This window comes from Leopardus geoffroyi, chromosome C3, assembly GCF_018350155.1.
Source record: "Leopardus geoffroyi isolate Oge1 chromosome C3, O.geoffroyi_Oge1_pat1.0, whole genome shotgun sequence".
Taxonomy (NCBI): domain Eukaryota; kingdom Metazoa; phylum Chordata; class Mammalia; order Carnivora; family Felidae; genus Leopardus; species Leopardus geoffroyi.
This window is the reverse complement of record NC_059338.1, coordinates 144,097,044-144,120,680: the sequence shown is the minus strand read 5'-3', so window position 1 is coordinate 144,120,680 and position 23,637 is coordinate 144,097,044. Positions and strand designations below refer to the sequence as shown.

The 23,637-nt window shown below is 47.5% G+C and overlaps 1 protein-coding gene across 7 annotated transcripts in view; it reads left to right on the top strand.

The window, feature by feature from the left end:
- The window catches only part of FAM110B (family with sequence similarity 110 member B), a 146,491-nt gene that overhangs the window by 117,847 nt on the left and 5,007 nt on the right, over positions 1–23,637 (top strand). For 3 of the 7 annotated variants that reach the window (XR_006706686.1, XR_006706688.1, XR_006706687.1), the window contains one exon: positions 21,925–22,109. The exons of the other annotated variants lie outside the window; for them this stretch is intronic. The gene's annotated coding sequence lies outside the window, so the exon portion shown is untranslated. Of the gene's footprint in view, positions 1–21,924; positions 22,110–23,637 lie in introns of those variants that run through there. 7 annotated transcript variants of the gene reach the window in all.

The following is a 23,637-nucleotide window of genomic DNA, read 5'->3' as shown; positions in this document are numbered from 1 at the left end:
CTGTCCTCAGGGAGCTTACCTTCCGGTTCAGGAGACCGACAAACAGATAAGACTTCGGTTAGTGGCAAGCGTATGCAGAAAGGTAACCATTTAATGGGACTGTAATGGGAATGTACATGCTGTGTGGCTGCTGGTCTGAGAAGTGACATCTGAGCCTGGGGAGGAAACCAGAGGGCCATCGATCGCCTTTGCCCATATGCATACATGGTGCCTTTAATTATAAATACTCATACGTGCCTGCTTCCTGGAGCTCTTTATCCCCCAGGGTCATTTCTGGGCCAGTTGGTTACTCTTAAAGCCCCTCCACAGGTGCTATGCTGTGACTTCTCAACACAGTGCGAGACAATGCGAGACAGCGGAGGGGGTCGGGGGGAGACCGTCTCTCTTCTTGGATTCCTGGGCGTTTTCTCTCTAGGTTTGTTCTGCCATCTGACAAAGCACACGCTCTGTACGTTCCCTAAATAAAGTTGCCTGGGAGGTGTGCTTTTGAATCCCTGCATTCCTAAAAAGTGTCTTTATTCGACCCTCCTGCTTGAAGAAGGAGTGCCTGGGCATGTGACTGCGGGTTAAACAAGCACGTCCCCTCAATTTTGGAGACACGGCACCGTCATCTTCTGGCATCTGGTGCTGCTCTTAAGAAGCACAGTGCCATTCGGGCGCCTGGATGTGTCCTGTTTTTCTTTCGAAGCTTTTTAAAAAAGATCTTTTCTTGATCCTGATGGGCTGAGATTTCACAGTGATGTGACTTACCGTGAATTTTTGGTTTCTTTTAGTCTTTGGTTTCTTTGGTCTTTCTTCTTGGGACTGCTCGTCCTGGCCCTGGATGCCTGCGTCCTTCCATGACTAACCTTTTTTTTTTTTTTTTTAATGTTTATTTATTTTTGAGGGAGAGAGAAACAGAGTGTGAGCACGGGAGGGGTAGAGAGAGAGAGGGAGACACGGAATCCGAAGCAGGCTCCAGGCTCCGAGCTGTCCTCACAGAGCCCAACCTGGGGCTCGAACTCACGAGCCGTGAGATCATGACCTGAGCTGAGGTCGGACACTTAACCGACTGAGCCACCCAGGCACCCCCATGACTGACTTTTTAGTAGTATTTCTTAGATAATTTCTCCGCCACCTTAATCTCTGTTGTCTTTGCCTAGAATCTTTATTACTTGAATACTGGGACTTCTGGATGGAGCCTCTCATGTCATCACCTTTTTTCTTAACTATTTCCTAACTTTGTTGTTTGTTGGTTTTTGGCTCTACCTTCTGGGAAAGCTCCCTGATGTTCCTTCAAATTCTCCTACAGAATCTTTATTTCTTTTTTTTTTTTTTTTTTTTTCAACGTTTATTTATTTTTGGGACAGAGAGAGACAGAGCATGAACGGGGGAGGGGCAGAGAGAGAGGGAGACACAGACTCGGAAACAGGCTCCAGGCTCCGAGCCATCAGCCCAGAGCCCGACGCGGGGCTCGAACTCACGGACCGCGAGATCGTGGCCTGGCTGAAGTCGGACGCTTAACCGACTGCGCCACCCAGGCGCCCCCAGAATCTTTGTTTCAATTCGGTATTTAATTAACAGCTCTTATTTTTGCTTTTTTTTTTTTTTCAAGGGAGCGTTTGTTTTCTATTTTGGGGCTGCAATATCTTTACTTATTTCTCTAAATGATTTCCTAAGCCTTTTGAAGTTTTCTTCAAATGTCCTTTGAATATTTTGTTTTCCTCCAGGTTTCTTTTTTTCTGTTTGATTATTCTGGCCTCTGGCTTTCATGTTAGAGTCTTGGCTGCCCATTACCACTTAAAAGGGAGTTACTGAGAATCAGATCAGGGTCTCCGTGCGAGAAGATAAAGGCTGTGGATGGAGAAATGCACTGTATGAAACCCTGTGCTGAGCCACCTTCTCCAGATTGGAACCCCTAAACTTCAGGAGGTGCCCTGTTCCCTCTGCCCCAGCACACGCATGCATGCATGCATGCGCACGCACACACACACACACACACACACACACACACACCCCTACCCGATCTGATCGGTTTCTTCCGAGGGAAAAAATTCCTTCCCGGAAAGCATCTTATGTCCTGCTGTTGGCACTGAGAGTTTGGCAGAGGAAGTGAGACATAGGCCTATTCCTCCTCCCCGTGCTGGTGCCTTCGGTGTATCTCAGTCTCGCTTTGGGCCCAGCGCTGCCCACCTGGAGTCCCGCGGGTGATGGCAGAGATGGGGGAGAGGGGACACTTGCCTTCATGCCATGTCAGGGTGGGGGTCCCAGGGGCCCCCCAGTACTGTGTTCGGAGTTTCACAGGCTCCATGCTTTCAGCTTGCTTTCTAGCCCTCCACTCTGGGCCTGTCCTGTGCAAGGGTCCTGCCTCTTTGGGGGTGTTGCCAGGAACATCCACTGGCTTGTCACTGGGATCTTCTGACACACAGTTCGATTTAATTTCCAGCGTCCCGTTAGGTTAGCTACTATTCATTCCTCTGCTTTGTATCTCTCTTACTCTTTTTTTGCCCTTTTTATTCTTCTCGTCTCACGTTAACAAGATTTGCGGAATGAAAGGAGATACAAGAAATCACGCGACCATTCTGAACCGAAAGTCACATTTGCTATTTTTCCCCCCACTTGCTTTAGATGCATCTTGCGTTATTCAAATTATAGCCGTTGCTCTAACTGTATTCTCCACATGAGGCATCCACCTTTAGAAAACACCGTGCAGAAAATGCTAAATTCTGTAACACATCAACATGATACGGTAAAGATTTTGCACACCGACACTAATTATAAATTATTTCATCGACATGACTTATGCTTTATAAGGATCGGTTGAGAAAGGATCTGTCGGCTGTGCCAGACGCGTTTGCATAGCTGTCCTGACTGTAGAGTCTGAGACACGGCTTCTTGCTGTACGGACTTACTCGGAAAGACAGTATGAAAGCAGAGTTCGAAGTTAATTAATAGCGTTTGTGACAGGGATTCAGTTCTCTTCTATTTATAGAGAAAACGTGTTCTCCTGATCCTACACAAATGAGGAGGGTATGAGATCCGTATAGGAAACAGTTCTTCTTAATTGGATTTGCCCTTTTGCACCTCTGCTAATCTGCCTTCCTTTATCTCTCTGTTATCTTTTTTAACTTCTTCTTCTGGGGGGAGGGTCCCTGGTTATTTAATAGGAGTGTCAATCTAGAGAAGATAATAATGGAAGCATTCAGCTCTAAAAAGGAAGACAGGGTTCCCAAGTAACATCTTCTTGGCCACTCTTGGGGTAATAATTAGCCCTGGTCTCTGGTCTACAGATGAGAGGCCATATGTATATTGGCAGAGCCTTCAGTAGATTAATTAGGATATTCAGTCATCCTGAAGTAAAATGAATTGGACCAGATGAGATTCTTCACGCCGTTCTGATGGTAAAATCTGCCGTGAACCCCTCATCTTTCTTGCTAGCGAAGCATAGTAGACCATTGCTCAGAAGAGTCATACTGGATCTATTCTTGGGTTGCGCTGTCCGCCAACAAAGTTTCATTCCCAAATCCAAACGGATCTGATAGACTAGCTATACGTAAACATCGGGATTCCACGTTACAATGCACACCTCACTTTTTTCATCATCTTTGCTCGCAGTCTTTCAATCCCAGAAATGCCGTAATAGGCTGCACCCTAGTGACGCGTGTAAAGACAGGCAGAGGCAAGGAGGAGGCAACACCGTACACTCGACCGGTACGTTTTAAGATGTGCCAGAGGGTAGGAAAATCGCCTTTGTTACATCACCTATCCCATACTTAAATAGAACTTAAATTCGCAAAGCACGTGTTTTTAAAACTTTCCCACCGACTTTACGTACATCTGTGCTAGCATGGTCATGTAAAATATAGAATGAATGGGGAATGCTTAGGAAATGCCAAATGTGAAATCATTGAATCTTGTTCCTCTAAATCAGTTACTGGGGAATTTAAGAAGAAAAAATGGTTCGTTCCTTTCAAGTTTGCTAGACCGAGAAGTCCGCTCCGCCCCAAATCCTCTTTCTTTGATGCTAATTCTTTTTTAAATTTCTTGTTAAAATAAGTTTAAAGCACTTCAGTCTGGAGTAGGAAATCATTGAAATCTGTAATTGTTCTGTTTGTTTGTTTTTGTTTGTTTTTTTGTTTTTTTGTTTTTTTGTGTGTTTTTTTGCTCTGTTTGAATTACATATGAAATTTTTCCTTGAAAACACTTTCTGGGAAACAATTTCAAAGAACACTATGCATGTGTGAAAGTTCTTTTATCTCTAAACCTCATCTCCAATACTTCCAGCTTGGTACCTTCATAAGCATGAGTAAGTTCTTAGGTTAGTACATTACTGTCTTCAGTACTATTTAAATGGCATATTACAATCCAGGCCAGATTCTGAACTGTAATAAGGGAAAAACACTTTTTTTTTTTTTTCGAAACAAAGTTTGATTTTAGAAACTCCTAGCAATTTAGAAAATACGGTCCCATTTTTTTATTTTGAGGCCAAAGCTTGAGTCTCAGGTTGGTTTCTCAATATGAAAATCTGAGAAATGTTAAAGCTCATTTCTCCATATAAAATGTCTCGTAATCTGACAAACATGTTAATTTCTATAGTAGAACCTATTTTATAGAACTATTATCGTAAAACCTATTATATTTTATATCTGTGTTGTTTTATTTTTTATTTTTTTAATTAAAAAAATTTTTTGTTAACATTTATTCATTTTTGAGAGACAGAGAGAGACAGAGGGTGAGCGGGGGAGGAGCAGAGAGAGAGAAGGAGACACAGAATCGGAAGCAGGCTCCAGGCTCTGAGCTGTCAGCACAGAGCTCCACATGGAGCTCGAACCCACAAAATGTGAGATATGACCTGAGCCGAAGTCAGATGCTTAGCCACCTGGGCCACCCGGGTGCCCCTTTAATTAATTTTTTAAACGTTTATTCTTTTTGCGCAATAGAGCGCACGCGCAACTAGGGGAGGGGCAGAGAGTGAGGGGGACAAAGGATCTGCAGTGGGCTCTGTGCTGACAGCACAGAGCCTACAGGACTTGAACTCACAAACCATGAGATCATGACCTGAGCCAAAGTGAGGTGCTTAGCCAACTGAGCCACCCAGGTGCCCCCAAATTTGTGTTATTTTTAAAGTAATGATTTTTCACTTATTCAGGAAACAGATTGTGTGTTTCCGCCCTGTGTCCTGGGCAAGGCTTTTTTTTTTTTTTTTTTTTTTTACTTTTTATTCTGAAATTATAGATTCATAGAAAGTTACAAAGATAACAGAAGTGCTACGTACCATCTCCCAGCACTCTCTGTCCCCACGGTTATGTCTGATAGAATTATAGTGTAGTATCAGAGATCAAAGCCAAGAAATGGACATTGGGACAACGTGTGGGATGCCATACATATGTCACTCTCATCACATGTATAGTTTCATGTAACCACCACCGCAGTCAAGATCGTCTTCTGTATGCAGAGGTCTCCCTTTCTGTACCCCCTTACACACACATGTACACACTGCCCCCAGCCCCTCATGGCCATGTATGTGTTGATCTCCATCACTGTAGTTACATAATTTTGAGGATGTTACCTAACTGGGATGAGTCAGTGTACGATTTTGGATATTGGCTTTTTTCACCCAGTGTAATGCCTTTGAGATGCGTCCAACTTGTTGCATGGACCAGTAGTTCTTTTAGATTTCTGAGAAGCATTCCATGGGATGCTTATGCTGAAGCAGTCGCCCATCAAGGGACATTTTGGCTGCTTCTAGTTTTCAACTATTACACATACAGCTGCTGTGAACAAGTATGCATAGGTTTTATGTGGGTATAGTTTTCATTTCCCTGGAATGAATGCCCAGGAGTACAGTTCTTGAGTTCTATGTAAGTCTACACCTAGCTTTCAAAACACAAAAAACAAAAACAGAAACCTGCCAAACTCTTTCCCGGCATGTCTCTACCAGAAAATATCCCTACTTGGTGCACACAGTGATCTCGTTTGTCTGCACCCTCACCGGCATGATCTTCATGGTGGCGCTTTTTTTATCTTAGTTGCGCTAACAAGCGTGTAAAGGTATTGCTTTGTCATCTTAACCACTAGTGATGTGGGACATCTTTTTCCGTGTTTTCTGCCCTTCATATGCCCTCTCTGTCGAAGTATCTCTTCATATCTTTTGCACATTTTCCAACTGGATTGTCTTTTTTTTTTTTAAGTTGAGTTTTGACTTATCTATATATTCCAGATATGAGTTGTCAGATACGTGTTGTGCGACTATTTTCTTTGAGTCTGTAGCTTGTCTTTTCCTCCTGGTGACAGGGTCTTTCGCAGAGCAAAAGTTTTTTTTTTTTTTTAATTTTGATAAGTCCGACTTCCCCATGTGTCCTTTGTTGGATCACGTTGTTGTTGTCATACCCAAGAACTTTGCTTCATCAAGCCCCAGGATCCCAAAGACTTTTTCCTGTGTTGTCTCCTAAAAATTCTATAGTTTTATGTCTTACAAGTAGATCTGTGATCCTTTCTGAATTTTTGCATAAGGTATGAAATTTAGGTCAAGATTCACATTTCGGCCTATGGATGCCCAGTTGTTCCAGTACTGTTTGTTGAGAAGACCATTTTTCCTTCATTGAATCGCTTCTGAACCTTTGTTAAAATATGCTGACTGTACTCGTGTGTGGGTATACTGGTACTGTATTTGGGTTTTCTGTTCCATTCCACTGTTCTGTAAGTCTGTCCCTTCACAGTATCACACAGTCTTTATTATTATGGCTATTTTAAGAAGTCTTGAAAGTAAGGAGAGTGATTCCCCCCACTTTATTCTTTTTTCTCAAAATTGTTTTAGCTATTAGAGTTCGTTTGCCTTTCCGTATACATTTTTTTAAGTTTATTTTATTACTTTTTTGAGACCGCGGACGAGAGGGAGGGGCAGAGAGAGAGAGAGAGAGAGAGACAGAAGTCCAAGCAGGCGCTGACAGCACAGAGCCCGACATGGGGCTCGAACTCACAAACCATGAGGTCATGGTGACCTGAGCCAAGATCAAGAGCCAGATGCTTAACCAACTGAGCCACCCAAACGCCCCTCCTTTCTATATAAATCTTAAAAGAATCTTCTGTGAGTTTGCATGTAACTGATAGGAGGTTTTACTTGACACTCTTCCTGCCTTGCACTGTTTCGTTTTGGCCTGCTTTGCTTCTACTTTTCTTCTTGTTGTCTGTATTGTCTGGCATATTGTCTCCTTGGAGAATATCAAGGGGTCTACCAAAAACTTAAAGAAAAACAACCAAACTCTAGAATTAAAACACAGATCCAGCAAGGTCGCAGGGTACAAGATCAACACACAGGAGTCAGTTATATTTCTATACACTAGTAATGAGAACATGGAAACTAAAATTAAAAATACACTATCGTTTACAATGGCTAAAAATAAATGAGATAGTTAAAGGTAAATCTAACAAAACACCTACAGGACGTGTATGCTGAAAACGGTAAAACTCCGACAAAGAGATCTGGGAAGCTCTAAATAAATGAAGTGACCTACCATGTTTAGTAAACTGGAAAACTCAGTCTAGTAAAGATGTCACTGGTCCCCAAATTGCTAAGCAGGTTGAATGCGATGCCTCTCAAAACCCCAGAAAGATTGTTTTTTGTTGGTACGGTTTTCATTCTCCTACATTTATTTTAACAAGAACGTCTAGAATTTCCATGTGTTTTGGAAAATGATGACCAAAGAAATGACTTGCCAATACCACCAAGTGCTTTTAATACTTTCCATAGAAGTAACACCTTTACTGTGAAATGTGAGCACACACCTTCGGTATGCCAGGCCCCAGGCTGAGGGCCTTCCGTCCTTCCTATCACCTCAAATTCACAGCCACCCAGGGCGGAAGGCATTGTCGTCTCCACTTAAGAGACGGAAAAGTAGAGGATAGCACGTCGGGGGAAGTTACTCACCCAAGGTCACAGGACTAGAGCGTAGGGAAGCAGGTTCAAAACACAGACCAGCTTGAGTCCAGAGCCTGCCCTGTACTCAGGGGTCCTGCTGTCTTCCTCGGTTCCTGCGAGGGACTCCTACCAACCGCTTTCTCAGATAATCCTACTTTTTGAAAATCACTGTAATCCTTGTATCACTTTGCTACCTAGTTCCCAGCAAGGCCGTATCTTGAATATCCCCACTGTACCATAACATTCCAGTTCTGGCTAGAGAGTTGGACCCGAAGGTTGTAGTAAATTGTCCAGCTATAAGGCAACATTTCATAGATACTTTGTAGAGTAACTTTTTCGTGTGTCGGGGTGGGGGCGACGGAGGGATTATGTAAAAGGGCCTTTCCCATCTGTCAGAGAAGGTGTGTTTTGTCCCGCAAGTAGGAGAAATGGATTTTGGAATGACGCATTACTTTCTGTAGGTGTCAGGAAATAGGTCACTTTATAGTATTTTTCATAATACTTGAAAAAGCTGACACTGAAAAATGAGAAGTTGCGTGTTGAGTAGTTCTTCGTCCAAAGACAAGATACGGATTACTAAGAGATTTTTTTTCTGAGATAGACACTAGCTTTTTCAAAAAAACATCATTTTCCTGTTTCCTCCCTAGATAAATTTCAATCTAATGGTCAATTGTGGCTTGATAGAAGGAGTCATCTTGCCTTCATATGTATATATTTTGGCTTCATTTATTGAAATATTTTTCTAGATATACCTCCTTATGCTCTAACCTCCTTATGTTCCAGAAACAGCAATTGCAGAGATCGAGAGAGCCTTGGTAAGTAAAACAGGTAAACACTGAAAAGCCTCCGTCTATCTTTAAAGCTCTTAAACAAAAGAGAAATATCCAATGCCCTCCCTCTAGAAATCGATAAAGAGAAAAGAATATCACAAAGGAGTTAGGCGCCCTCGAAGCTAATGGAGGGGGAAATGACGGGAATCGAAACATTCATTTTGGAGAGGCAGGCATTATATCCAGTGATTCCTGGTGATATCTCTCAGTTCAGAGCCAGTGGCCGCCTGTTGCAGGATTTAATGACTCCCATCTCTGAACCGCAGTCGTGGAGGGAGGTTTTCCGAAAGCCTTTGGGAGGACGTGACCTCCCGAATGAGCTGAGGCATCACACGCAAACGAAATGCTGCTGGTAGCACGGTGTCACGTGTAACCGCCCGGCTCTGGGTCACATTAGAGGCGGCCTCTGACCTTCAGGTAGCAACCACCTGTCATCATTCCTTAGCCCAGTGAACGGCTCCTACGTGGTGATTTCCTTGGTGAGCCCATAAACTCGTGGGGCAGTTTCAGGGGCTGTGCACTGCTCGAAAGACTCTACACAGTCTGCATCGGGAGACACGCCCTGCGAGAAGAATTTCAGGGCCGTAAGAGATGCCAGAAATCAACCCCGGGTGCCGATCGAGAACCAGGAGAACAGCGCCGGGAGAAAGGTCGTCGGCCTGCAAGGCACAGCTCGGTCTCCGCGGCCACGGTTGACAAGACGTGTTGCTCTCTCTTCTCTCCCCTCTCCTTCAGCCAGCCCTCCTCACTCACACCCTCCTCTTCTTCTCGGAAGACCTCAACAGCTTATCATAAGCATTCTTGCCTCTGTCCTGCTGTCACCTGTGCAACTAGTGCTCGGTATCTTAGGACAGTCTGTCTGCAAATGTTTCTGCTGACTTCACGTGCTGTCTGTCCTCGCGTTCCTGTCCTCTTGCTCTGAGCGCGGTAAATGAAGTCTCGGCAGTGAGAGAAGTTTCAGAGAAGCAGACTTCTCGGAGAGGCACTTGACGTTCGCCAGCCGCGCCCTCCCACCGCCCCAGGAATCCCCTCTGTTTGTCGGACAGGTGGGAGGTCGGCGTCTGTACACACGCGTCCTGGGAGAAGGAGCTCGCTCTTGGTTACAAAGGAGTTAACTCCTGCTCGGGATAGTTTTGATTGTTCCAAAAATGCTTCCTTCGACCGGTCTGCAGATTGCTTCTGCGGCTGCCTCGCGGTGTTGCTCCAGCTCGTTAAAAAAGAACGGTGGCGGGGCGCCTGGGTGGCTCAGTCGGTTGAGCGGCCGACTTCGGCTCAGGTCACGATCTGGAGGTCCGTGAGTTCGAGCCCCGCGCCGGGCTCTGGGCTGATGGCTCAGAGCCTGGAGCCTGCTTCCGGTTCTGTGTCTCCCTCTCTCTCTGCCCCTCCCCCGTTCATGCTCTGTCTCTCTCTGTCTCAAAAATAAATAAACGTTTAAAAAAAATTAAAAAAAAAATAAAATAAAATAAAAACGGTGGCTAACATGTATCGCCCCCTCCCCCGAGGTAGGTCGCAGCATCATCCGCATGGCACATGTAAGGGACGGGAAGGCCAGGGCGACGGAGGTCACGTGGCAGTAAAGGGTGGAGCCAGAGTGAGAGCCCGGCAGATACAGGCGCCTGAGCCCCTTCTTGTGGGTCCTGTCGTCCCGGGTCCCACACGCCTGCTCTGGGCGCCTTCTTTCCTCATGGTTTACTTGCCCCCTTTGGTCCTCTGTCACCTGTTTCTCTCAGATGCCTTTCCCGCGTCTCACCCTGGGAGCAGTTAGGAGTTCGTCTTCTCCGCCTTAGAGTCCAGCCATCAGATCTCAGCACCTTTACCCTGAATTGTGCAGTCTGCTTGCTGGAATGCTGTGCGTGCCGCACTCACATCAGTTACCGGATGTACCGGATGTACACATCAGTACCCGGAACGGTGGCTGGCGCGTGGTAGGCACTCGGTTGGTATTTGTCCAGGGATTGAATTCCCTGCCTCCGTCCTTGTAGACTCTGTGCGTGCCGAGCTCCCTCTCCGTGGGGTCTCTGATTTCCCGTTGGTGAACTAGATCTAAGTTCACGGCAGCAATATGTTCTTCCTCTCTCTTGCAGGACGTCGAACTGTAATTCATCAGATGCTTTGCTTTTGGCCGCAGAAGCGGCAAATGGAGATCTGTCACTTCCTGTCACGCTCTTAGGCTTTGCCTCGGTGGCAGTTTGTAATCTGTGCCACAAGGTAGCTGCTGACTCCCTGGGGTCTGGTAACCTCCCCACAGCAATATCGCTGGCTTTCTGCCTACCTTCCAGTGCCGGCCAGGCACTCTCTGCCCCGTGCCCACCCACGGGCTCCGAGGGGGGTCCGTATCATTACCCCCTTGACCCTCAGCAGCGCTCCCCACCCCCGCCATTCCTTCAGAGAAGGTGTCATTGAGGAAGGGGTCCTCCAGTGTTACAGGCCAGTTGTGAGACGTCCCACACACAACCTTCGACACTCGTGAGCCATCACTCACCGCCTGTGTTAAAGTTTACGGTTCTTGCTTTTATTCCCCTGTTCCCGGTACTTATGTGTGAAGCCTCCCTCTCTCTCTCCCCTGCATTGTGCACATGTTTTCTTTCTGCTGTATCATTCCTGTCGCAGACACACGTGCTGTCATTTCTACCCCCTTAAAGAAAAAACCCTCCCTTGACCCTGCTTCCCCTCCAGCTATCACCTCCTGAACCAAGCCGCCAGCCCTCAGGGTCTCCTTTCTTTCTTCCATTCTCTCCTAAACCCCCCGCCCGACGCTTTGCCAAGCTCTGTTTTACTGAAGTCGGCCGTAACTTCCACCTTGCTAAAATACACGATCTGTTTTTCCTTTTAGCGGCTCTACTTACCGGACTACGTGTTTTCTTTCTTTCTCTTAGGTATTGCCATGTATGTGAGCCCCGTGTGTATCGTTCATCTTGTTCACGGCCCGGCGTATAGTAGGTGCTCAGGAAACATCCTCTGAATGAACCGGGACGCCTCTGGCGCTTCCTGCATTCTAGACCTTTCTGTCTGTACAAACTGGCTTGACCGTGTCCCTTTAGGGGCCTGTTCCCTTGAGGGCAGGGAGATGATAGGAAGCTGTCTTTGCCGTATTGAGTGGGTCTCCGTGACCCAAAGGGTTCATGCCCAGGGGTGGGCCCAGCTCCGTCCAGACAGAATGTGGCTTTTATCTCACCCGGTGATGACTGGATTGTTATTTTTCGGTCGTTAGGAAGACGCTGTCGTTTCCTTAGCAAGATAGAATAATTATTTCCCACAAGGAGGGTAGAGCGCAATTTTGAGATCCCCTTGGAGCATCTTACCAAACAGAGTTTTATGGGCACTGCCACAAGTTGGGCTTATCGGGCCGATTTTTCATATTTTACGAATGCCGTCTCACAAAGTTTTCAGAACATCTTCCTGCCTCTTACTCCCCCTCACTGTTTTATCCTCTGGTGCGGCCAGTACCGCTAACTGCAGTGTCTCCCAGATTCTGCCACCACAGCAGGAAGGAGGTTTCGTTAGGAAAGCAGCCAGAGGCCTGGCATCATCTGGGTTGGGGGTGGTGAGGAGGGCGCCCGCTCTGTTCCGTCCTCCCTTCCTTCCTGGCTCTCGTCCAGATCCGGCCCGTCTTCGCTCCCTGCAGCCGCAGATGTTTCCATGTCTCTGCAGAGCAGTGGGAGAGCACAGGTTTAGAAAACAGACCTGAGGTCGACACTGAGCTCCTTCGACTGACCGTCTTCACGCCAGCCCCTCAGACTTTCCGAGCCTCAGTTTCCCCATCTGCTAAGGGGGACACATGACACCCGTTGGGCGAGGCTGATAAATGTAAAGCACTTACCTGGCATGAGGTCCGACAGAGGAAAGGTACCCCGCAAATGGTTGCTACTGTATTTCTCTTTTTAGACCCAGGGATTGCGCCTAAAATCAAAAGCTTGAGAGATCGTGAAGCACTGAACGTCAACACCCACCTTTTGGCACAAGCGAAATAATTCTTTCCTGTTAAAAAGTAATGGAAAACTCCCATTTCTTGCCACACAAACAAACAAACAAAAAAATGCTAGAGACAGGGGGAAAAAAAACTATTTCAAAAAGCCTACCCCCTTTTTTCACTTTGAATGAGTCATTTTTCTTTAGTAAACAGGAGTGAGAAGCTTAAAATTAATCAAGACAGAGGCAGATAGCATCGTTTTGAAGTGAAAGCACGAAGGAGGGCAGTAAAAAAGTACATTGTATGTGAGTGGATACCAAAGGCAGAGTTTTCAGAGCGCGTGAAAGATGCATTTTGTTCATCCAGCAACGCCTGTGGTTTTTTTAAGTCTTTATCCGATTCCTTTTACTATAGATTTAAGATTACTGTAATCCTTAGAGCGCCTCTTAAGTGAGCAGCTTTTTGTTTGTGTGTTTGTGCGTTTGGGCAGCAGGAGGAGGGAGACGGGGAAGTAAGCCTTGGGGATAGCGTTGGCTTTTATTCTTTTACACTGAGGCACAGACACGTCCTGAACTGGACTCGGGTCAGCCAAGCGTCCCTGCGAGAGATCTCTGAAGCCTGCCATCCCCAGCAGGAAGTGCTGGGCTGGACAGACAGACGAGAGCCGGGTTGCCCGCCCTCAGGTGTGTGTGGCTGGGAGACGCGAGGGCAGGACCGCCACTTGACTATAAGGACCATAAGGGAAGTGCCAGGGAGGAAGGACAGGATGCGGAGAGAGAGGTCAGACGAGGCTTCTCAGGGGCCTCGGGGACACTTTCTCCAGCCTGGAAGGCTCCGGTCAAGGCCTGGCAGAGGAGGGAGCCGGAGCTGGAAGCAGGCATCAGAGCGCGTGGCCGGGAAGACGGGGTCCTGGCGGCAGGTGGGAGGGGGCTGCAGCCACACACCCAGATTACCCTTGGCCCCGGGATCTCCCGTCCCTCCTAGCCCAGTGCCTGCCCCCAGACACCTCCAGGCTAAACTGCCCAGCAGAGCCAACAGTTTGGCCCCGTGCCTGGTGCTCTGGTGCCGGAATGGGCCCGGGCAAGTAGAGTGAACTTACCAGTCATTCCTGAGCTCCTTGTCACTTGGACCCAAAAATATCACTTCAAGCGCAAATCGTGGTGAAGCCCTACCTCGTGGCATTCTAGGTTTGCAGACGATTCGCGTGAGACGCGTCAAAACGCTCAAGATTAAAAGATGTGCTGCAGAAAACACGTGTCCATATCTTATTTTGAAGGTTATTTTTTTCTCCCACGGTGCAGTCTGAATCCTGGAAAATGAGAAAATGCTGTTACCTTTTTTGAGTACGTTTGAGGCAAAGAACTCGTCCGAACCGCTGCGGTACTAAGAGCTATTCGAGAACTCGAAAACGATTCTAGGTGTTCCCTGGCAAAGGAGACCACGTGTTGTGTTCGTTTGTTTTTAAGTGAACCCACTGGCTATGCTTGAAAATTCTACCTTGCATTGATGTCCTTTTGCAGCGTATTTGTTCCCTAACCACAATTCCGGGCTAATGTGTCCATGAAGTTGTGAAAGAACAGGTTCTGTGCAGTTGTATGCTATTATACCAAACTCTGCAGTCCAAAGGAGGTGCTCTGGGGCGCCTGGGTGGCTCAGTCGGTTGAGTGACTTCGGCTCAGAGCCATGATCTCATGGCCCGTGGGTTCCAGCCCCACACCGGGCTCTGTGCCGACAGCTCGGAGCCTGGAGCCTGCTTTGGATTCTGTGTCTCCTTCTCTTTCTGTCCCTCCCCTGCTCATGCTCTGTCTCTCTCGGTCTCAAAAATAAATTAAAAAAAAAAAAAAAAAAAACATTAAAAAGAAAAAGGAGGAGATTTGAGTGTGGTTTCAAATTTCTAAACAGTTTATTCCAAGTTTCACTTCCCAGGCTTTATATCTGACATCTTCATTGAGTCTCTGCAATATAAATTGACATGCTAGACATTCTAGGGAGTGGTTAGCGTTTTAGTTCAACTCAAGTGCTTACTATGTGCAAGGCGGGCAGCTTTACTGGAAATGGCAATAAAAAGTGTGCGATCCCTGCTCTCTGATGCTCTGTGTAGTAAGACAGAATGAAATCACAGTCTCATGTTGCTTGTTGTTCCTTTTAATATCTCTCATTATTTTCATCAAAGTTCGGTTAACTTTCATAGATCCGCAGTCAGCGGTATCACGAAAGAAAATGAAATTAATGGAACCCAATTTATAAACACTTCACCTTCTCCGCTTGTGCATTTAAGCTCTTAGCAAATGGCATGGTTATTTGATTTAGCAAAAAATTAAGGAGATTTCTGTTCCTTCTCCACCTTCTGGGGGAAGCTGGTACTGAACAGCACACAGCCAAAAGAGGAGATTTTTAGGAACTAAAATATAATTAGTGTGGGCTCCTATGGCCATATTACCCAAATGTAAAACATTCAAAATGACATCATCAAGAGCTCTGGGGTGACAGTGTGACACGGTGAGGTGGGCCAAAGTGTACCTGTGCAAACCTGGGTGTAGAGCCAGCAGCCACTCAGTATTGAATACCTTAGACTATTTGGACCTCCGTGTCCTCATTTGTAAAATGGGGATAATACTTGCTTTAGAGATATCGGCAGGATTGAATTTAAAAACCTATAAGATGCATTAGTACAGTCCTGGGAACATTATATATGCTTTATAAGAAGTGGCCATGATTAACAGGTTAATTTTCAAACGTAATACAAAGGAATTTACCTAATCCACTTACAGCGAACTTGGCCCACTGTCCAAAAAAAAAAATGCTGCTTTACTTTTTCTCCCTTCAAGTTGAAAAATGGTTCACAATGTTAACACGTGTTAAGGTTTATTCCAGAGTAAAATCTCCTCTGCCCCAAGGCTGATCACTAGAAATGAAAAATACTTTCAGAAATAAGGGTTCGATCTATATTGCCACCCTTAATCTCTGTTATCGTATGTATGTGCTACGATTGCCGTAGAGTACGAGTCAACACACAGCTAAAGGAAAAAGCAGTATGTGAAGCATAGATGCTTAACATCGATGCTGGTGGGAGAACGTAGGTGCAGGGTCCCCAGATGCACTCAACCCTGGATTCTGGTCAGGGCCGTCAGGGGCCCCTCACAAGTGTAACCCTCTGGCTTACACAGGGGCACCAGGCAGCCTCGAGGAGGCAGTTGTGAGCACGGATGAGGTGGTCTCCATGCACAACACAGATCCTTTTAGAGTTCCGAATCTTTGAGATCGTTGAGCCCCTGGAAGGGTCGCCTGGTCTACCTGACTAAGGGAACCAGCTAACACTGAGACCCACGTTAATTAGCAAGACTTCTAAAGCCTGTGACTTGAGCACACTAGTCTTTAAAAGAGGACAGTGGTCCCTTGAACTTGACGTTCATTTAGAATTTGGCCTCCCGCATTCTCACAGCGGAACGTAAAACCACATAAAACTCTAGGAGAGGATAAAAAGTGGCTGCGAGTGGGATCGTTTTATGTTTGTTTGGATAAGGCAAGCAGTCCTATTGGATTTTCATTAGGAATCCTAGTGGCCCTGTTTTTTAATTACTTGTAGTTATTGCCATTAAGCAAGCCATTGTATTGCCAAATGATTTTGGGGGCCCAGCTACACGCAGCCTTGATTTCTGTAATCTCAGGTGAAAGGCAGGGCTCCCCCACAGTGGAACAAGTTGCTGGGCCTCTCTTAGCAGCATTTTCTTCGCCTTTGGCCAAGGAAGAACGTTGGACCGGAAATGTGATTTTTGTCCCCCTGATTCTGTTTTCATTCTAATTGTCTTAAATAGGAGAAAGGCGTTTTAAAGGGAACCCATAACATTTAAAAATAACGGATTGACTTCAAAATGAAAACGAAGCATTTTCTAAATGACCTTGGAGAATGACATTAAAGAATCCATCATGGATTGAGATTTGACCGGCTCTTTTTCTCCTCCCAATTTTAGGTTTGATTTCATTTTTAATAATGGCTCTATTATTTACTCTAGCCTGGTTCACTCACATAACTGTTTGCTTTGAAATTTGAAACCACATATTTTCTCTGTAACTCAAATAAAAATGGGGTCATGCGAATGACCTTTCAGACAGAAACTGCATAGTCAATCCACTTTGACAGAAATAGCACACACACACACACACACACACACGCTATGGCTTGAGAGTAATGGAATCATTTTAAGACAAAAGATCATTCAGTTCCCGTAAAGCTCGAGATCTGATGACGGCGATTATCAGTGCCAAGTTGCGGACACTGGGGACGAAATTTAATAACCGCTCACATTTACTGAACAAACGTGGTGCTGAGTTCCATGCTGAGCGCGTTTATATACCTCACGGAGTTCCCACATCAGCCCTATGGAGGGTAGCAGTCATTATACATAAGAGAGGAAACTGAGGCACACTCAGCTTGAGTAACTTCCCAGGGTTGCAGACCTTTAGGTGTGGTTGACCTTGACCCCTGGACCTGGGCTCTGAGCTGAGGAGTGGCAGAGAGTGAACAGGGGAACAGAAAACCTGAGGGATACTGTGTGGATGGAGCCCTTTTGTTTTCTGGCCTGGATTCAGGAGGGATAAACAGGAAGTGAGTGTGCGCTTTTCTCTGTGCCTGAAGAATTCACCCTGCTGAGTTCTCCTTTCCGTCCCTGGGATGAAATCTCAGATGGCACCCATAGCCTCTTCAGTGGGTCTTAAATAATTGAAAGTTCTCGGATCAGTTTCAGGAACGAAAGAGTCCAGTCCATCGTTCTGTCTCAACCCAAACTCCAGCCTTTCATCCGGTTTAAATTAGCTTCTCCCTCTTGCAGCTCAGGCCTGTGTTGGCTCAGGAGAGAAGGGGGGGGGGGGGGGTGAGGATTTACCGTGGAGGAGGGGACGTAATAAACATCGTGGGTTTTCCCCTCCTTTCTTGTTCCAGCTTGTTTCCCTCTCATGAGCAGGCGTCCCTTCTGACCTGAGTAGGTCCCGTGAGGCTGTGTGAATGTGCAGGCCAGGCAGAGTGCGAAGGGGAGGATCGCAAGCTTCCTGCCCTGGGCTCTGACACCTGTCATCTGGTGTGGTCCCCCGGGGACGGGGACGGGGGATTTCAGAGCTGCCTTTCTTTGGGAGCTTTGGGGCTCCCTGGGGGCAGCCGCACCCCTCCTACCGCTAGGGGGTGCTCACGGCCTCCCACTCAGCTCAGGGCCGGGGGCTTCCTTTGGGGGTGAATCTTTGGGGGCAATTCTGTGTACCATCACCCCAGAGCACCTTCTCCCAAATACCTAGGTGCACCTAGGAAACCCCCACTCTTGTGCTCATGGAAACACGGCTTCATCTCACTGTCTGAGATGAAGGCAGACAGACAGAGCCACTGTCCTCCATCATAGCTCCGAGCAGAGAGCCTGAGACTGCCCTCCATACTGCTTTCCTGAGGCAGAGTTGTCTCCCGTAGCCGCCTTTGTGTGCCCCCTGGGCTTCATGAGGAAACACTGGGCGTAGCAAGTGGCACCCACCCCCCTCCGCGCTTCCCTCCAGCCTTGCTCAGCTCACAGCGCCACCTGGGGGATATTTCCATAACACAGGGCCTCCCCGGTTGTCCCAGTAATTTTCACACCTTGATCAAAATGCAGGCACAAGTTGTGTGCTGCCCCACCAGTGCACCTGGCACATATGAGAGCCAGTGAGACAGTTCCTCTTCGTCCATATCTGTAAAGTCATAAGAAGCTAACGGCAGGGGCGGGGCGCCTCGGTGGCGCAGTCGGTTGAGGGTCCGGCTTCGGCTCAGGTCATGATCTCGCAGTCTGTGAGTTTGAGCCCTGCGTGGGGCTCTGTGCTGATGGCTCAGAGCCTGCAGCCTGCTTCGGATTCTGTGTCTCCCTCTCTCTGTGCCCCTCCTCTGTTCATGCCCCGTCTCTCTCACTCTCAAAAATGAATAAATGTTAAAAAAAAAAAAAAAAAAAAAAACAAGCTAAGAGTTGGCCTGCCCATCATCTCTGCACCCATTCCAACATCTTTTTCTATCCCGCGGTTTTAGAGAATGGATGTGCCGGAAGAAACAGGGCTGAAAGGGGGTGCTGCAAAGGGGGGTAACGGTTTACGCCACCTGTGGAACACTAAAACAAAGGAATGGAAACCTAGGGCAAGGGTTTGTTATTAAATCATCTGTGAAGACCTACTCTGTAGCCAACCGAAAAAATAAGCCGAAAAAGGACTAGGATACTGGAATCAAAAGTCAAAATGTTATTGGGAAAAGTCCCCGGTTGCCAAGAACATACGAAGGGATAGTGTGGTTGGAAGACGATTATTTCACCAACAGCCTGGAGTTGATGTTGATGGCAACACTGAGGCCAAAAAAGAGAAGATTCAGCCGTCAGAATTATAGACGAGAGGGATTCACCGGGCGATGAGACAGAACGAGGCACGTCATTCAGTAATTGAAAAAGTACAGGTCCAGAAAGGGCAGTGGTTTTGACTTAATGCTTCCAGATGGTGGGCACTCTGATTTCTTAGTTTCTGTGCAATTTGTAGCGTGCAAATGCAGTCTTTTTTTCGAACCTGCTTTTGTGACTTCCCCAGTTACTTTTCCACTTTTGATACTCTCCTTTGCTTTTGCACTTTTTGCAAGTTATTGTCCCAGCATGAAAGAAAGGAATAAAAATGAGCATGCGTTAGGACGGGAACACGTTGAGAACATGGCATATTAATTAAAATGGACGCATTGACGTCTTCCAAATGGAATGGTGTTGCTCCCTTGAACCCACAGAACTGAGCGTTATTTGTGAATGCATTTTGCTTCGATAAAATAATTTTCTGTGAGAACCACGATATTGTTAACCGTGTGTGATGGGTATTAAGGACGTGACAAACATTGTGAGACGCTGCTGGTTAGGAGACATCTGAGGGAGAGGGGAGGACAGGTGTGAATGCACACAGCTGGTCTGGAGGGACAGACTGCCATAGTTCATTTTGGCTCAGGCCTGGGGTGCAGAGGAGGGAGGGAAGGAAGAGAGAGTGTGTACCTCCCCACAAGCCGCTTCTCGGCAGTCAAACTGGGAGCCAGAATCGTCCTCAACACGCCCCCCTCACCCTCCACACCCAGCGCGTCTCCAAGTTCAGCCCAATGTACCTCTTCCAACGTCTCTCGAAATTGTCCACACTTCTCTCCATCCCCAGAGACACCCTCCGCATAATGGTTATGTGAATGAAAAGTGTCTGTGCCCTTATCTGACCTTCTCGGGTCCTGTAAAGAGGTGGGTACTATTATTGTCCCCATTTTGGAGACGGGGAACCTGAGGCCCAAGAAGATGCCGTAACCTGCCCACGGCGGCTCAGCCATCGCAGGGCTGAGCCAGGATCCAGACCCAGAGGCAGCTACTCCGAGCCCAGCCACCTTCTCCCTTCCCCGGACGGTTCTGACTCTTGTATTGTGAGTGCATTTCTCTTAGTTTGTAAAGAATTCAAAGGTTAACACTGTCACGTGAAACTCTGCATTTTTGCCACACCGACAAGGATGTCTGTCTGTCCTTAAGTGGGAAAAACCGAGACTGTAGTTGCAAGAGTGACCCTCCTACCAGGTTGGGGTTTGATGCCTAAAGGCAGTAGCACAAATACTGTTACCACAACAAACAAAAAAATCAGAAAGCAGCATGGCCCAGGTGGATACGTACTGTCAGTGTTCTGTGCTCTGACTTGGTAGGAAATCAGAAGATCGGTTCTTCAAGAATTCTTACTTACCTTGAAGGTAAACCGCTTTTGTTGTCCGCCTCCAGGAATGTTTGAACTGAAGGCATTTCCAAGCTCGCCAAATTCAACACATTCAGTTTTCGTAGAGAAGGTCACGTTTGGTGACCGCAAGTGGAATTCAGCTCCCACCTGACGGCAACATTTCCAGCTTTTCTCCGTAGTAACGCGCGTGGGAAATGGCCAGTCTTCACATATTTAAGGAATGTCTATGGGTGAATCCGGGACTGTGTTGAATCCCAAGGTCCTGGCTCTAACTCCCTTGCTTTCTTCCTCCGTGCCCGGAAGACCCCAGAGTTGAATTCACTTGAGAGACAAGAAAGCTTGGCTCGTTTTCCTCTGCGCCCGAGGCACTTGGGTTCTAACCTGATGCTCGCGAGTGCAGCGGTGGGCTTCCTCTCGCCCCTCAAAGGTGCACCAGCTTCCTAGGCCTCGCCTGGGACCTGTGAGCGGCACAGGATCTAGGTCCCCCCCCCCCACCCCAGATCTACTTCAGGAGTGGGCGTTTGCAGGGCATCCCCAGGGGTGCACAGGCACGTAACAGCTTGAGAAACACTGTTTCAAGTGGGTGAGAGTCACCGTGTGCGCCTGTGGCCTCCAGCCCTCCCCACCCAGAGCGGGACCCCCGCAGATAACGTGACCCCTCTAGCCGCCCTGCTCCACCGTGGGGGGGGGGAGGAACCGGCGGGGCCCCGCCCCCGTCACCCGAGGCCAGATTGCTGTGGAGTTCACGAGCACCCTGATGCGGCGGACCGTTTTGTGTCTCACCTCTGCCAAGCTTTGTTCTCCGGTTCATTTTTTACTTCCGTGAAATGTTCAAATGGATATTAAACAGGGGAGGATGTAGCCAAGTAGTTGGTGAGCGGAAGTGTCTCTCTGCCTCGGGCTTATGTTCCCTCTTCGTAGCCGTAAGTCAGGGATCAGGCAGGACTGTAGAATTACCTTTGTTGATGAAACTCTAGGCGGCGGAGCTCTGATCTTCCTTTCCTAGAATAAGGTAAAGAAATAGAAGCCCCTCCTGGCCGGTGCCTGGCCACACCCGAGGGACCTGTCCAGGGGTCAGAGGGGCGTCATCTGCTCCCCGAGCAGAGATCGTGGTTGTCACACATCCATGACCTCGAGATGTGGCCCCGGGGTTCCAGGCACGGCGTCTACCATTTGACCGATCTCAGCCAGCACCGTGTCAACGTTGAAAAGGAAAAGAACAGAAGTTAGGGATTATGGGAGCATTAAAAGAAGGAGCACCTAAGCTGCCTTCATTAGGTCTGAAGTAGCTGTAGTTTGTTGACCAAAACAGACCCTGTAGCACCCAACCTGTTTCTTCCAGGAAGATGCTTTTCCTTTTCCTCTCCAAAGAGTCCGGATTAAAACGTGTAGGCTCCGAACCTGGTCGTTTGTAAATATCAGGGTGTTGAAAGTTATTAGGGAGATTGGGGGTGCCAGCGGAAAGGGAGAGGGAAGGGGTGGAAACAACAAGGAAATGCAGTGCGAACTGCTTTCAGTCACGACCTTTCTAACATAATCTTTTCACACCGGTTTTGTTCTAGTACGTGCTTCCGAAGGTTAGATGGCGTGGAACAGATGGGAGTGCCTGCGGGAGCCATCCTGAGCGTCTGCCTCTGTTTACCCATTGCCTCGCCTTTTTTTCCACGAAGAAAGCAAACTGTGAAAGCAAGACAGGGAGCTTTCTGAGGCGGGTGCCCGGGTATTTAAATAAACTGGTGTCTGCCAGTCTTGTGAGCCGAAAGTAATGATTTTTGTTTCGTGTTCTCAACGACACCAAAGCCCGCCTTAACAGACAGGGCCATGCGGTATGGTCCGGTCAGTAGCGGTGGAGGTCGGGGCTTCTGGTCTTAGCAGGATAGGGTTAGAAGGGGAGACAGTCGAGCAGGCCAGCATGGGCTCTAATGCCAGTTCACATTACGTGATAAGGACAACTCATCGTGCGGAGAATATTGTCCTAAGAACGGTAAATACAGGAACCACAGTGCAGTCCTGAGCCAATATCCCCATATGCCATTTTGAAATTGGAAGTAGATCGCTCCTTCTTGGCTGCTCAGAACCACATGACTTGGAGGGAGGAGGGAACCACATGACTTAGAGGGATACAAGGTGCTTGGGTGAGATTCCCAAGATCTTGGGAATCTCACCCAAGCACCTCCTATCCCAGATGAGGAGACGAGGCCCCAGCAGAAGAGGCTCCAGGAGCTCTGTCTCCTGCAACCCACTGGACGATCCTCTCCCCTCGGCTCACCTTGCCAGAGGTTGGCTTTGGTCCCTGAGCACAGAGCTGATGGGCGCCAATCTCAGTCCTGTCCTTCACTGTGTCCCCAGATGTACCGCCCCTGTCCCCTCTGTGGACACGGTTGGAAACTCCAGAGGTAACTAATCAGAGGAGACGTTACACATGCTGGAAAGAAACGTGGCCTGTCCTGGGGGCAGCCTGCTGTCGCGCACTCCGTTTGTGATCCGGTGGATTGCCTCTGACCCCAGGCTCTCCTGCCTGTTCTGGCCCTGAGCCCCTCTGTGAAGGGAGCCCCAGTCCATCTTCCCAGGAAGGTGGACCCAGGATGGTGGATGACCAAACGCAGAAGGCTCCGCAGAGAAATAGTCGCTCCCTTCTGGCATTTCGCTCAAAATGTGTGCAAAGAAACAATCTCACTGAATCCATGAGAGGGGGGAGGAGGCGGTGACATTTTAAACTACATAGCGCACAATTAAAGGAAGTTATTGTGTAGGAATTGCCTTGGGGCTTCTCAACTCTCGCATAGGAAAATATTTTTATTAGAACAAATCCTTTTGCAGAGTCCCAAAATCGTCTCTTAACAAAACACGGCGATGGGTGTATTTGGAGACTGAGCCTGTAAAAGATGATGAGAGAGGAATCTCAGGCTTCCCTCCCCCCCCCACCTCCATGCTTGTTATTAACGGACCCTTCATTCTCTTAACGTGAGAGATGATTTTATACGTACGCCACTTTATTTTGTAAATTAGTTATTTGATGTTAGTGAATACATTACCCTTAATATTGCTTATTATAACCAAAGATGCTGAAAAGGTCTGTAACCAGTTACCCTGGGATGCTGACGCATTCATAAATGTTCTCTGTCAGCAGTAACAGGCAAAGAGACTTGTTCTTAGAAAAATACTACATGGGACACCTGGGTGGCTCAGTCGGTTAAGCACTGGACTTTGGCTCAGGTCATGATCTCACAGTTCCTGGGTTGGAGCCCCTGATCTCACAGTTCATGGGTTCGAGC